This window comes from Mustelus asterias, chromosome 8 (assembly GCF_964213995.1).
Source record: "Mustelus asterias chromosome 8, sMusAst1.hap1.1, whole genome shotgun sequence".
Taxonomy (NCBI): Eukaryota; Metazoa; Chordata; class Chondrichthyes; order Carcharhiniformes; family Triakidae; genus Mustelus; species Mustelus asterias.
Window position 1 is genome coordinate 49,455,323 of NC_135808.1, and position 14,277 is coordinate 49,469,599.

The following is a 14,277-nucleotide window of genomic DNA, read 5'->3' on the forward strand; positions in this document are numbered from 1 at the left end:
AAGTATCTTATATGCCTGAGATTTTGGAAAGGGAATAAAAATACCAGAATATAAAAATATTGGGACAAGCTGAGGCCACATAGCTGACACTGTCACTACTTCACTGTAAATATCCTGATCAGAACTTTTCTTTTCCCAAAACCTCATCTCTCAAAATCCTGGGATGTTTTGAACTGGTAAAGAGTGAAAGATTGTCTGCCACAGGTTGGTGATCCAGTAACCAGAGCTTACAGACTGTGTTGAAGAGGGGTGGGTTGAAGTTCATATGAAACATAGTCGCCACATCAGACCAGTGGGATTGAATGGCCTTTTTTCTGTTTTGAACGCTCTCTGCAAGTCTCTGACTGAGAATGTCATGAGGAACATGAAGGAGGAACTCAGGAGAGGATGTTTTCTCACACTGTGGGTTACTTCTCCACAAGTGGCTATTAAGGCAGCATTTGAAAGTGAATGGGAGAAGTATTTGACAAGGAAACAGAAAAAGAGACAGCGAAAGGGCAAAAAATCAGTGGCTCCCTATTGTCCAAGTGCTAGCACCTTCCAACAGAGTAACGATTGGTTGTGTGGTCCTCCCATCTACTTTTGGGCATGGACAGCCGGTGACCAACAGGCTGGGCCAGTTTGGGATGCCACCTAGCAGCATCCTGTATCCAAGCTTGCTGTGTAGAGAGAAGCTAGTGCTAATATGATTCCTGGAAAAAACTGCCTTCTGTTGAAATGAGCTCAATTTCCAGCTTCTCTAAACTCAGCTGGGACTGGATTAGGTTCTGGGCCAGCCTGCACTGTTCATTTGCTGCTGGCATTTCCTGTTGCACAATCATGAAATGTTTCATACAGGCGCTATGTCACTGCCTAAGAAGAATGAGTTGGCGTATTTTGATAAGGAAGTTCCCTGACATTTTATTTTGCTGTTTCCTTGTTTAAGTCAGTCTCTGTTGACTGTTTCTGCAGAGAAGTGTTGCAGGAGCTTTTTGTGTGTGGTTCACTGTGTTAACAAAGGAGTGAAAAGTTTCCAACTGTACTACTGTGTTAGATTAATAGAGCAGCAGGGAGTAGTGAAAATCTATGCAGTGTGTGTGTAGTTACAGCTATCTGAAGAGACTGACCATCCATTGCAGGCACATACAAGGTAATGTGGGCGTTAATCAGGGTTCGGCCTGAGTCTGTCAACTCCCTGAACTTCTCTCCCAAGTCCTTTCTAATCTGGTTTTCCAGTGGTTTCTGAAAAAGTTGGTTGATCACTGTTGTCAAACACAATGCTGGCTCTTACAGGACTGTGTGACTGCCTGACTGCCAGATACTTCTGATGCCGATGATCCATGGCTGTTGTTTGTTGGGACAGAGTTGAATAACACTGACTTTTTTTTACAGATCACAGGTGCTTTGTGCTACCTGGTGTTTTCAGGAAGATGGGCTAGTGGCATGGTTAGGACTCCAGATGTGAAGAGTACCTGCACACAGCGAGTGATAAGTGAGAAATACTGAAAACAATGATCAGTAGAATTGAGGAGAAATATACCTCACTAAAAAGCAAGAACAATTTCAAAATTTACAGATGCCTCCAAATTGGGAGGTTTAATTAATATTGAGGAAGAATGCAATAAAATACAATAAGGGATTAATGAACCTGCAGAATCAACATGAATGTAGAAAATTAATTTCAATATAGATAAGTGGTGCATTTTGGTGAGGAGAATAAAAAAGTCACATACTGCTTGTATAATGGGTAAAGGAGTAAAAGGGACTCGATGTATAGTCGGAGGGCAATAGAAGAGCAAATGTGGGTTTAAGTTACTGAAAGTCCAGAAATTAAAGAGCTGATTAGGTACATTGGCCATGCTAAATTCTCCTTTGGTGTACCTGAACAGGCACCGGAGTGAGGTGACTAGGAAATTTTCACAGTAACTTTATTGCAGCGTTAATGTAAGCCTACTTGTGACACGAATAAATAAACTTAAATGGCAGTGATAAATTATTTCAATTTCAGTAGTAACTGGGATAAATTCAGTGTAAAAGTTAAAAGGGCGCAGAATTCTTTAAGGGAGAGAACTTCTTTAGCCAGTGGCTGGGATTCTCCAGTCCCGCTGCAGTGATTGGCGATTTGGCTGAATGCCAAATTTTCCATTCTTGCTGGCAGTAGCAGCAGGGCATGCAAGATCAGAGAACTCTGTTCAGTGTGTAGCAAGCCCAACAAGGGAATTGTGGTGGCGTGACCCCTTTAAAAAGAGATCCTTCACGAGCCACGTGACCAGATTGGAACTCATGGAGCGCAAGAGTGCGAACCTCGATCAATCAGGAATGAGGTCGCACATCCTTGGGGCTGGAAGTTGGCAGTTGGAAGTCAGAGCATTGTTGGGAGTAGACCTATAAAGTTGTGTTGTTAAACCCATAGTTGTAAATAGTTCTTCATATTCAATAAATCTTCAAGTTTGTTAATTGCCACATCGAGTTGCCTCGAGTTACCACAGGAACAGACAGCTCCCTTAGTTTTAGGGAATTAATCTGGAAGATGAATAAACAAGGGACCATTTTATTGATAGTATAGAATCCCTACAGTGCAGATGGAGGTCTGCACCGACTCTCTGACAGAGTTTCTTACCCTATCCCTAGAACCCCACATATTTACCCCACTAATCTACACATCTTGGGACACAAAGGGGCAATTTAGCATGACCAGTCCACCTAAACTGCACATCAATGGACTGTGGGAGGAAACTGGAGCACCTGAAGGAAACCCATAGACACCGGAAGAACATGCAACCAAAAGAGAAAATGCTGGAAAATCTCAGCAGGTCTGGCAGCATCTGTAAGGAGAGAAAAGAGCTGACGTTTCGAGTCCAGATGACCCTTTGTCAAAGCTAAAAGGCACAGAAAGTGAGGGATATTTATACTGCAGGGTGAGGGAATGAAAGATGAGTCATATCCACAAAAACAAGGGGAAAGGCTGCTAATGGCAGTCCATAGAGAGAATAAAAGATGTGAATGGCCAAACAGCAGAGAAGCTGAAATCAGAGGGTAAACTGTGACAGATGCAGATGTTGGGGGGGGGGGGGGGTGGAGGAGCGGGGGATGGGTAGGAGAGAGGTAAAAGGGGGATAAAATAGAGGGAAAGAGTGAGGGGGGGAGAAAAATAAAGAAAGACAATAAGGAAGTAAAAGGTAGAGAACAGTTAAAAATGAAATGAAATGAAAACAAAGAGGTTGAGGTAGGATAGAGCTAATCATCTGAAGCTGTTGAATTCGATGTTGTGAAGGCTGTAAAGTGCCTAGCCGGAAGATGAGATGCTGTTCCTCCAGTTTGCGTTGAGCTTCACTGGAACATTGCAGCAGGCCAAGGACAGACATGTGGGCATGGGAGCAGGATCGTGTGTTAAAATGGCAAGCAACAGGAAGGCCAGGGTCCTGATTACGCACAGACTGGAAGAACATGCAACTTCACACTGACAGTGACCCAAGACCAGAATCAAACCCTGGTCCCTGGCGCTGTGAGCGCTGCTAACCACTGTGCCACCATGCCGTCCCAATGACAAATCAATGATAGTTATCATGATCATTGTTATGATAACCTAGCTGCATAATCCATATTTCATTTTTATGTAAATTCCACCAGCTGCCATGGTGAGATTTGAACCCGGTGTCCCCAGGGCATTAGTTGAGCCTCTGAATTTGATAGTGATCATAAGTCATTAAAAGCCATGTCCGCTATTTTAGATTTAGAGTAGTTATGGACAAGGATATAGGTAGATTAAGAGTTTTAAATTGGAGACCTTTCCCCAGAGGTACGATGTGGCAGTGAAAACAGCTACTTGAAGATAGATCGGTGTCAAATCAGAGGAAGGTGTTCAAGGGGAAGTTAAGGAGGGTTCAGAACAAATATGTCGCCATAAAGAGAAAGGATTGGACTCACAAAACGACAGTCCCCTGGACAAAAGGCATACAGAATAGGATAGGGCAAAAAAGAGAGCTTATGTCAGATGCCAATCACTCAATACTGCAAAAAGTATAATGGAGTAGAGAAAGTGCAGGAGTGAAATTAAAAAGAAAATTAGGAAAGCAAATCCGGCACAGTAGCACAGTGGTTAGCACTGCTGCTTCACAGCTCCAGGGACCTGGGTCGAATCCCGGCTCGGGTCGCTGTCGGTGTGGAGTTTGCACATTCTCCCTATGTCTGCGTGGGTTTCCTCCAGGTGCTCTGGTTTCCTCCCACAGTCCAAAGATGTGCGGGCTAGGTTGATTGGCCATTCTAAATTGCCCCTTAGTGTCCCGGGGTGCATAGGTTAGAGGGATTAGTGGGTAAATATGTAGGGATATGTGGATAGGGCCTGGGTGGGATTGTGGTTGGTGCATACTCAATGGGCCGAATGGCCTCTTTCTGCACTGTGGGATTCTATGATGATCCAAATAGGAGGCATGAAAAGTATTAGCAAAGGAAGTCAAGGAAACCTGTAAGATATTAAAGTATATGAAGTACAAAAGGACAACTAAGGTCAGAGGGGGATTAATTAGAGACCAAAAAGGTAACACGTGTGGAGGCAAAAGATATGGGCATGGTCTCGATGAGTACTTTCACAAGTGAGAGGGACAAAGCAGAAATTATAGTTGAAGAGGAGCATGAAATGTTGGATGAGGTAAAACATAATCAGGGAAGAAACATAAAGGTGTTTATTATCTTTGAAAGTGCAGAAATCCCCAGGCCCGGGTGAAATGTATCCCAGGATGCTAAGAGAAGCAAGGGAAGAAATAGCGGAGATTCTGATCAATATTTTCCAAACCTCTCTGGCTATAGGTGTGGTTTGGGAGGATTGGAGGATGGATAACGCTGTACCATTGTTTTAAAAGGGAGGGATAGGCTCGTCATTAAAGGCCCATTCTCCAGCCCCACGTGCCCATGCGCAGATTGCATTGGGGCTGTGTGGGGCCAGAGAGTAGTGGAGGAGAGGCCATAGCGGGGATTCTCCCTGCCACCGCACCCTGATACTGCGTGTGAATCAGATTAGCATATTTAAGTCCTTATTTAAATATGTTCTGATAGTTTTAAGCCAGATTCTCCGACACTCTGAGCAGCAGGAACCTGGTGCGAATCACTACTGGTTTCCAAAAATGGAAACTAGTTGTGATCACCACGCCGGGCGGCTTGGAGGCTATTGAAACACTTGGGTGGTCGGGAAAATGGACTCCCATCGCGGCGCTGCCAGGTTCGGGGAGCGGGGAGCTCATTTAATGGTCCAATACACCACAGACCTTCATAGTTAGAACAAGTACTTCAATTCTTGTTATGGTCCCTGCCTCCTTACTCACGTCAAGTCCTGAGCTCACCCCTGTGCTCATGTCCTCCATTGGTTCCCAGTTATGCAAAGACTCAATTTTAAAATTCTCACCCTTATTTACAAATTCCCCTCAAGGCCTTGCACTTACCTCTGTAATCTCTTCCAACCCCACAACCCTCCGAGATAGCAAGGGAATAAATACACTTATAGACTGGAGTCTAAAAAGATTGTTAAACATAACATCAGAGGAAACCCTATTACCATAGAATCCCTACAGTGCAGAAGCAGGCTAATCAGCTCATCGAGTCTGCACCAACTCTCCAAAAGACCATCTTATCCAGGTCCACCACCCACTCTATCCCGTAACCCCACGCATTTACCATGGCTAGCTAATCCACCTAACCTACACATCTTTGGACTATGGGGAGAAACCTGAGCACCCAGAGGAAACCCACACAAATATGGGGAGAACGTGCAAACTCCACACAGACAGTCACCCAAGGCCGGAGTCAAACCTGGGTCCTTGGCGCTGTGAGGCAGCAGTGCTAACCACTGTGGCAAATGAGTTACATTGTATTACCACAGAGCGCTGGTAATAGAGTTAGTTGTAGGCAACCTGACATTGGGAGGAACCAGACTTAGTCAGGATTACTGAAACACGTCTACAGAAAAATCAGGACTAGGAATCAAACGTTGCAGGGTATGACATATCTGGAAAAGATAGAGAGGGAAAAGCTGTGGAGTGGCTGTAGTTATTTGGAAAAACATAATGGCAGTCGAAAATGGGATGCAGTATTAGCAAGACCAAAATAGAATCCATAGTGATAGGGATAAAAGATAACAGAGGATCCATCACACTGATATATGCAGACCAGCGAATACTGAGAGGGAGGTGGCAGATTAAGTGTGCAGACAAATTAGAAAATTGATTAAAAAAACATAGAATAATAACCATGGGGGATTTTGACTATCCTGATATTAATTAGACAGAAGAGGTAGGTAAAGGGGATAAGAGAATGGAGTTCCTGTAGTGTGTACACGAGTCTTTTCAATTCCAACATATAAAAAACCCAACAAGGGAAGATTCACTGTTGAATCTAGTTACAGAGAATGAACCAGAACAGCCTCCAACGTTACAATTAATCTTCACAAATACTGGTAAAAATCTGGACAGCCAGTGCAGTGCCTCTGAGTGGAAGTAGGGGAACATCTAGGCAATAATGATCATAATATTATACACATTAAGATTAAGTTAGAAAAGGACATAATGCTGAAAATTATGTTTAATAGATTAGAGAAAAGCTGATTTTGAGGGTCAGAGTAGAACTTGGGCAACTCATTTGGTAAACAATGACATAGAACGTGAATGGGAAACATTTAAAGCGGTGATCAACAGAGTGCAAATGAATAAATGCATAAGGAAGCAATTGAGGGTTCGGAAAGAGGTATATATGAAGTTCATAGTCACCACGGGAATGCAGGATAAGAGATTATACAGAGATTAGAAGAGAAGAGGGCAGCAGGGTGGCACAGTCTCACAGTGCCAGGGCCCTAAGTTCAATTCCCGGCTTGGGTCACTGGCTGTGCTGAGTGTGTACATTCTCCCCATGTCCGAAAGATGTGCTGCTTAGGTGCATTGGCCGTGCAAAATTCTCCCTCAGTGTACTTGAACAGGCGCTGGAGTGTGGCGACGAGGGGGGATTTTCAGAGTAACTTCATTTGGTGTTAATGTAATCCTACTTGTGGCACTAATAAATAAACTTTTAAACTTTAAAGTCAAAAACAATTGGGAAGGCAGAGAGGAATTATGAAATTAAGTTACTAAACAACATGAAGTGAAAACTGTAGTAAAATATTTTAAAGGCAAATCAATGAAACAGAAGGAAGGCTGTGATGGGAAGGCCAGTTTTGTGAAATGACGCAAGTGCCCCTGTTGTGTCAACGGGACAGGACTTGTTAGTGGCAGTGTGACAAGTCCCCTGTTTTGTGAAACAGTGTGACAGTCTCCTAGTGTGTATCAATGTGACAGGTCTTTGGTGAGTATTAATGTAACTGGACCCTGTTGTGTGACACACTTTTTGATGTGTACCTTACGCCACATTATGACTGGTTACAGGTATGTGTAATATATTGTGATCCACAACTGGTTGTGTGACAAGATGTGTTGGTACATTAGTATTCATTAGTGACAGTTGAAAAGTGAATGTGGTTCTTGCACAGTTGATGCTACCTATTAACTGGTGCCCTTCTTTGCAGCCTTCTCCTTTGGGGTTACGATAGTGTGTTGATACTGGCTTGACTTCAAAGAGTGCCCTACCTTTAGTGGAGGATGTAGAGGATATATTTGGCAAACATAATGAGATATTAGAGGGGGGATGTGGTGATAAAGATTTTGGATGTTAGTGGTGACTGCTAACACACATCAAGGGGCTACATGGGATAAAGAGTTCAACTAGAGCATTGATGTAGATTGGATCAAGGGCCTTCAGCAGCAGTCCTGCAAAGGAAATTGATTAAGTTTATCTTAATATCTTCACTTACTTAGCTGTTAATGATGAATAACTGCAAAGTTGAAATAAGAATGTGGATAGCTGGAGAATGAACAGAACTTGACTGGCTCAACATGTTTTTAGATTTAGTTATAAAAACAGTGAAAGCATTTCCTTGCACTGCAATGTAAGCTTCATTTTGCTTTAGGTAGCAAGCCAGGGAGAAGTGTCCTGTGCAGCAGAGAGGCAGTGACTGCAGTTCTGTAAGAAGGAATTGGCAGGATTAGCTCTACCCAGTTGTTCCTCAATTCAAAGAACTGAGGGATTATTTTGTTCAGATGGTGAGGATCCAGTGAGAAACCTCAGTCAGTGCAGGAATAACACTGTGGGGTAATACAGGGTAATATAGTTTCTCTTGGGATATGAGTGACATATATTTATTGTCCAACCCTACGGTGTCAGCTATGGCTCAGCTGCCTCATTCTCACCACAAAGTCCGAAGGTTGTGGGTTCAAGCCCCATTCCAGGCACTTGAGCACATAATCTAGGCTGACACTCCAGTGCAGTATTGAGGGAATGCTGACCTGCCGAAGGTGCTGTTCATCAGACAAGACATTGAACTGAGTCTGCCCTCCCTGGTGGACATACAAGATCCCACAATAGGCTTGGAAGAAGAACCAGGCAGGGGTTCTCTCTAGTGTTCTGGCCAATAATTATCCTTAAACTAAAACCTAAACACAGATTTAGTCAGTAACACATTGTCATTTGATTTAAAGAGGGGAGTATTGCCTAGGTGTCAGCTCCTAATCACCTTTCAATACAGGCATGTGACAATTGGATGGTGGCTTAGCTGTGATGCTTTCTGTGGTTGAATAGCTGCCGACCCACTTCAAGATTGGCTACAGGACTACTGGTGCCCATAACTAGGCATGAACCCAAAGTTGTATATTGCCAAGCAACCAGAATGTGAATCCAGTGTGAAACCAGGGAAAGTTGGCACCAGTTTGCATTTTGAGCCAACCGTGCGTGGAAATTGCAAGGCTGGCGTTATTGCCAATCCCTGAGAAACCGTTGCCAGCCTATCTCTTTGAAATGCGATAGAGCTTTGATAGGCTAGAAGGAAAAAAAACTGTAAATCTGGGAAATGTGAATACTGGTGTGAACTGGTCTTGTATACTGTAAAATGGAACACCATTAAAACGGGAAATAAGAAAACTGGTCTGAAGCGATTTTTCCTTTTTGGAGGCCATGTCAGAGGGCATTGTTCTGGCCCTGGTGTAGCATATAGACCAGACTGGGCAAGGATGGTGGATGTTCTCCTCAAGGATATGGTGAAACAGATTTTTTAATGGTCACTTTTACTGATGTGGAGATGCCGGCGTTGGACTGGGGTAAACACAGTAAGAAGTTTAACAACACCAGGTTAAAGTCCAACAGGTTTATTTGGTAGCAAATGCCACTAGCTTTCGGAGCGATGCCCCTTTGTTAGGTGGAGTGGAGAAATGCTCACAAACAGGGCATACAGAGACACAAACTCAATTTACAGAATAATGATTGGAATGCAGTTTTTTTTACAGATAATCAAGTCTTAAAGGTACAAACAATGTGAGTGGAGAGAGCATTAAGCACGGGTTAAAGAGATGTGTATTGTCTCCAGACAGGACAGCCGGTGAGAGCCACTTTTACTGAGACAGTCCTTTTATTTCTGGGTTTTATGATGTGAATTTAATTAGAGGTGGTGGGATGTGATCTCGGGATTATTAGTCACAGTCAGCAGCGAAGGTGCAGATCCCCCTGGGCACACAGTGTGGCAGAATGCTCCAGCAGCCCCCCCCCCCCCCCCTTTATTGTAACAGCTCAGCGGCTGGCCTCTGGCACACCGAGTGTTAAAAGTGGGAGGGCTTTGCTCAGGGGGGCCTATTCAGTTGGGCAGACTGGCTGGGCAAGTGCCTGTTTCATCTGGTACTGACTGGGTGAGTTCAGGGACTGCTGCTCATAGACAGCTGTTTCCTGGATCAGCGTGCAGAGAGAGAGGAGGAGAGGAGAGGGGAGGGGGGGTCGCTCCCACAAGCACCAAGGTGGCGGTGGCGGCGGCGGCGGCGGCGGGGCCGGTGGGGGCCACGAAGGTGGAAAACCCCAGGGATGAGAGGAAAGGAAGAAAAGCCTTAATCGAGGTATGCATGTCTCCAGAAGGAGAGTTTAAAAATATCCTTCCGTACATGACAGCAGCTTCCTGTGCAGCGCAGTGGCTGCGCTTGCCTGTGGTATGTGCTGTGCCCGTGTCAGCGCTGCGACCTGTGAGGGCTGACTAAATTCTCCCCGCGCTATATTGCTTTTCCCCTTTCGGGAGTGGTTGAGGCGGGGGGGAAGGGAGAGTGGGTGTCCAATAGATGCAGGGCGGATTAACCCTCCAAAAGCTCTGGGCCGGGATGGACGCATCTTAAAAGACAAAGAGCGAGGCGGGTGTTGCAAGCCGTGAGCGGGCCACTTCCACCTCCCCGAGCCGTCGGCACTGCACTGTTGTAAATCCCAGGCCCGCAGCGATTCTCTCTCTGAAGGACATGCTACTGAGTGGACACAGCTGGAGCCGGGTTAACAAGGCCGCTTGGCCTGTGTTAGGAGGTAGGCGGGGGTCGGAGGTATGTGCTGGTAGGGTGTTTGGGTTGGGATTGGGTGAGAGGGAAGTTAAAAGGTCACTGATTGTGACATGTAGGCCAGGAGCTTCAGACAGAACGGGCTTTGTTAATGGGGCCTTGTGAGTGTTCAAGTGCCTGTCTTCGGCCTATGTAGGTGGAAGTACTGCCGGTTAGCAGCAGTGACTCCTGCTTTACACAATCAAGGTTGACTGGAGTACTAATCCAAATTGAAAGCAGAATTTCGATTGATGTGTAAAGCCACAGCCGTGTCGCTGCAACAATAGCGCCATCAGTTTAACCACCTTATCTCTACGTTGTTCTGCGTGCGTTGCCTTGTGTCTTTATTTGTGTGCCAGAGTTGTTTCCCCCCCCCACCCTGGTTTGTATATTGTGCTACGCTCAGTCCTGCATTTGTGCCTGCCTGTGCCAAGCCATGTGTTTGTATGTCCCAGCTCTTGTTTGCTAGCAGGGTTTAGTCCTGTGTTTGCATCTTGGTACTGTCCTGTTGGTGTGTCACATTGTGCTTTGCCCTGTATCTAAATGTAGAGCTGTGTTGTATTCTGCAGTTGTGTTGTGATTTGCTCAGGCCCACATTGGTGTGTTCCACCCTGTGCCTATGCTGGCATGTTGTGCCCGCGTTGGTGTGTTCCACACTGTGTTTGGGCCTGTGTTGATGTTGCTTGGGCCACCCTTCTCATAGAAGAATTGCTCAAAGAATCCCTACAGTTCAGAAGTAGGCCATTCAACCCATTGAGTCTGTACCGACTACCATCTCATCTAGGCCCTATTCCCGCAACCCTCATTTACCCTGCTAAATCCCCTGACACTAAGGGGCAATTTAGTATGGCCAATCCACCTAACCCACACATCTTTGGGAGGAAACCCAGGCAGACACTTGGGAGAAGGTGTAAACTCCGCATAGACAGTGACCCGAGGCCGGAATTGAACCCGGGTCCCTGGTGCTGTGAGGCAAGAGTGCCAACCACTGTGCCACTGTTATTGGACCTGTACTTGTACGCTGGGCACTTCATATACAGCTGAAAGGTCTGTACTTGAGAAGGTTGAGATGATTGCACTGTTTGAGGGGATGTGTTGAATGAGTTCAAGACCATGACTTTCAGATAAAGTACATTTTAATCTGTTGTTTCATTTTCCTATACCAGATTTATGAGAAATATATATTGGGATATGGTCTGTGTTGTTTTTGGAAATTGTGTTCTGTTTTCCAGTGCTGAATCCATAAATTGTGAGAGTTAGACTTTAAAATACCCAACCGTACAGTCTGAAGGGACCACACAGCCCCCTTTCATTTTAAAAAAAACACCATTGTTCACATCCTGAGCTTGGTAATTGAAGTACTGTGAGTTTGTGGGAATCGACAGCAACTCCATCAGTGCAGCATTCCCTCAGTACTACACTGGGACGGTCAGTCTAGATTGAGTTTAGTGAACCCACAACTTCCCATCTCATAGGCAACGCTGCTCTCCATTGAACCATGGCTGCCTTGATGGCGCAAATGTTTTCATCCTATCCCTAAGTCAGAAGGTTATGGGTTCAAGTCTTACTCCACAGACTTGATCTCATGAATTTAGACTGACCCTCCCAGTGCAGTACTGAGAGTGCCGCAGTGTTACAAGTGCTGTCTTACAAGTACAAGAAGAGACCTTAAACTAAGGTCCCACTTGCTCCCTCACATGGGTGTGAATTATTCCAGGGCACAATTTGAAGAACAACAGTGAATTTTCAGGCATCCTGGTCAATATATATCTTTCAGCCAACATCACGCAAACAGATGACCCATTTGTGAGAGCTTGCTAGGTGCAAACTGGCTGCCACATTTCCTACTTTTATGATGGAGGTAGCCAAAACCTTGAAAGATCTGGACAGAGTCATGAGGGTGAAATTGTTCCCATTAGTGGAAGGGTTGAGAATCAGAGAACACAGGTTTAATGTGATGTGATGGAAAACAATTTCACACAATGAATGGTTAGGGTCTGGAATGCGCTGCCTGAGAGTGTGGTGGAGGCAGGTTCAATGAAGCATTCAAAAGGGAGTTAAACTGTTATCTGAAAAGGGAGAAGGCCGGGAATGGGATTCGGTGAATTGCTCATTGGGAGAACCAGTACATGATGGGCCAAATAACCTCCTCTGTAGTTTCTGTGATTAAACCATCAACTAGAACACGGGAAAACTGGATAACCATGAACATATAAATAAAAACAGAAAATTCTGGAAATACTCAGGAGAGAGTGGGAGAGTTTCAGATCAACAATCTTATCTTCAGAAGTCCTGATGGAAAGTCCTGAAAAGTGAGCTCCATTTCTCTCTTGACAGATGCTGCAGGACCTGCTGCGTATCCCAGCAATTGCTCTTTTCATTTTGGATTTCCAGGGTCTGCAGTATTTGGTTGTTGTAGCCATTGATTTTCTAATTGTGACTTGTTTCAAAGCATAGTGCCCCAATTGGTGAGATGTCATTGCCCCAGACATCTGAAAGACAAGGGGTTCATTTGTTGAAGAGCAGAGAAAGGTCTGACGTGTGCATGGACACATCACCCATGATACCTCCTCGTCAAAAAAGACATGAGTGATTGTGAATTAGGTTAGAGGTGAATGATAAGCTGAGCATAACTGGATAGGACAAATGTAAGGACAGTGGCTGGCAGGACAATAAGCATCATATTTATAAGCGTTCAGATGGACAGGCAAATTACTAGGGTGAATGGAAAGTGACAGAAATGAAAAGATATAAATTCTCAGTGAATTGGATAGAAATTAATTCTCAGTGAAATGGATAGATATGAATTCTCTGACCATCCCAGCTGGCTGGTTTTTGATTTGATTTATTATTGTCACATGTATTAATTAGTATACAGTGAAAAATATTGTTTATTGCACGCTATACAGACAACGCATACCATTCATGGAGAAGGAAACGAGAGGGTGTAGAATGTAGTGTTACAGTCGTAGCTAAGATGTAGAGAACGATCAACTTAATATAAGGTAGGTCCATTCAAAAGTCTGATGGCAGCAGGGAAGAAGCTGTTCTTGAGTCGGTTGGTACGTGACCACAGACTTCTTTATCTTTTTCCCCACAGAAGAAGGTGGAAGGACTTTGGCTAGGGTGCTTGGGGTCCTTGATTATGCTGGCTGCTTTTCTGAGGCAGCAGGAAGTATAGACAGTCAATGGATGGAGGCTGGTTGATGGACTGGGCTTAGTTCACGACCCTTTGTAGTTGCTTGCAGTCTTATAGGAGCCAAAACAAGCTGTGATACAACCCCCATGTGGGGGTAGGGCCTGGGTGGGATTGTGGTCGGTGCAGACTCGATGGGCCGAATGGCCTCCTTCTGCACTGTAGGGTTTCTATGATTTCTATGATCTATATTGCATCTGTAGAAGTTGGTGAGAGTTGTAGTGGACATGCCAAATTTCCTCCTGAGAAAGAAGAGGTGTTGGTGGGCTTTCTTAACTATAGCGTTGGTGTGGCGGGACCAAGACAAGTTTGTAGTTGCCTATAAGAATTGATTCATAAAACATACTCTGCCACAACAAGTAGTAAGCACCAAACTATGTTGAAAACAGCTCTGCATTAAGGAGATATATTGTAAGAATTGGGATGAGAGACAGGATGAAAAGAATTGATGTGTGTCTGAAGAATAAAGAAGAGGGTGGTGGTTCTTGGAGAGTGACATCCTGCTTGCTAGTGGAGCCCATGCAGATCAGAATTAGATTTGTTGTTGTTTTAGATGTTTTAATAAATGACATTTCTATTATCTTGTATGTATTTCTGCATTCTGTGGATTATTTTACCTTTGGTGATTTAGTCTGTGTACACTTAGAATTTTCCCCAGCTGAGGAAACACAGTGGGAACAGCATGTGTTCTCC

The 14,277-nt window shown here is 44.6% G+C and overlaps 1 protein-coding gene across 12 annotated transcripts in view; it reads left to right on the top strand.

The window, feature by feature from the left end:
- Positions 1 to 14,277, top strand: part of LOC144497128 (roquin-1-like) — a 180,095-nt gene that overhangs the window by 24,016 nt on the left and 141,802 nt on the right. For 6 of the 12 annotated variants that reach the window (XM_078217928.1, XM_078217938.1, XM_078217937.1 and 3 more), the window contains exon 1: positions 9,807 to 9,929. The exons of 3 other annotated variants lie outside the window; for them this stretch is intronic. The gene's annotated coding sequence lies outside the window, so the exon portion shown is untranslated. Of the gene's footprint in view, positions 1 to 9,806; positions 9,930 to 10,272; positions 10,378 to 14,277 lie in introns of those variants that run through there. 3 more of the 12 variants (XM_078217933.1, XM_078217935.1, XM_078217936.1) reach the window with 3 other exon arrangements.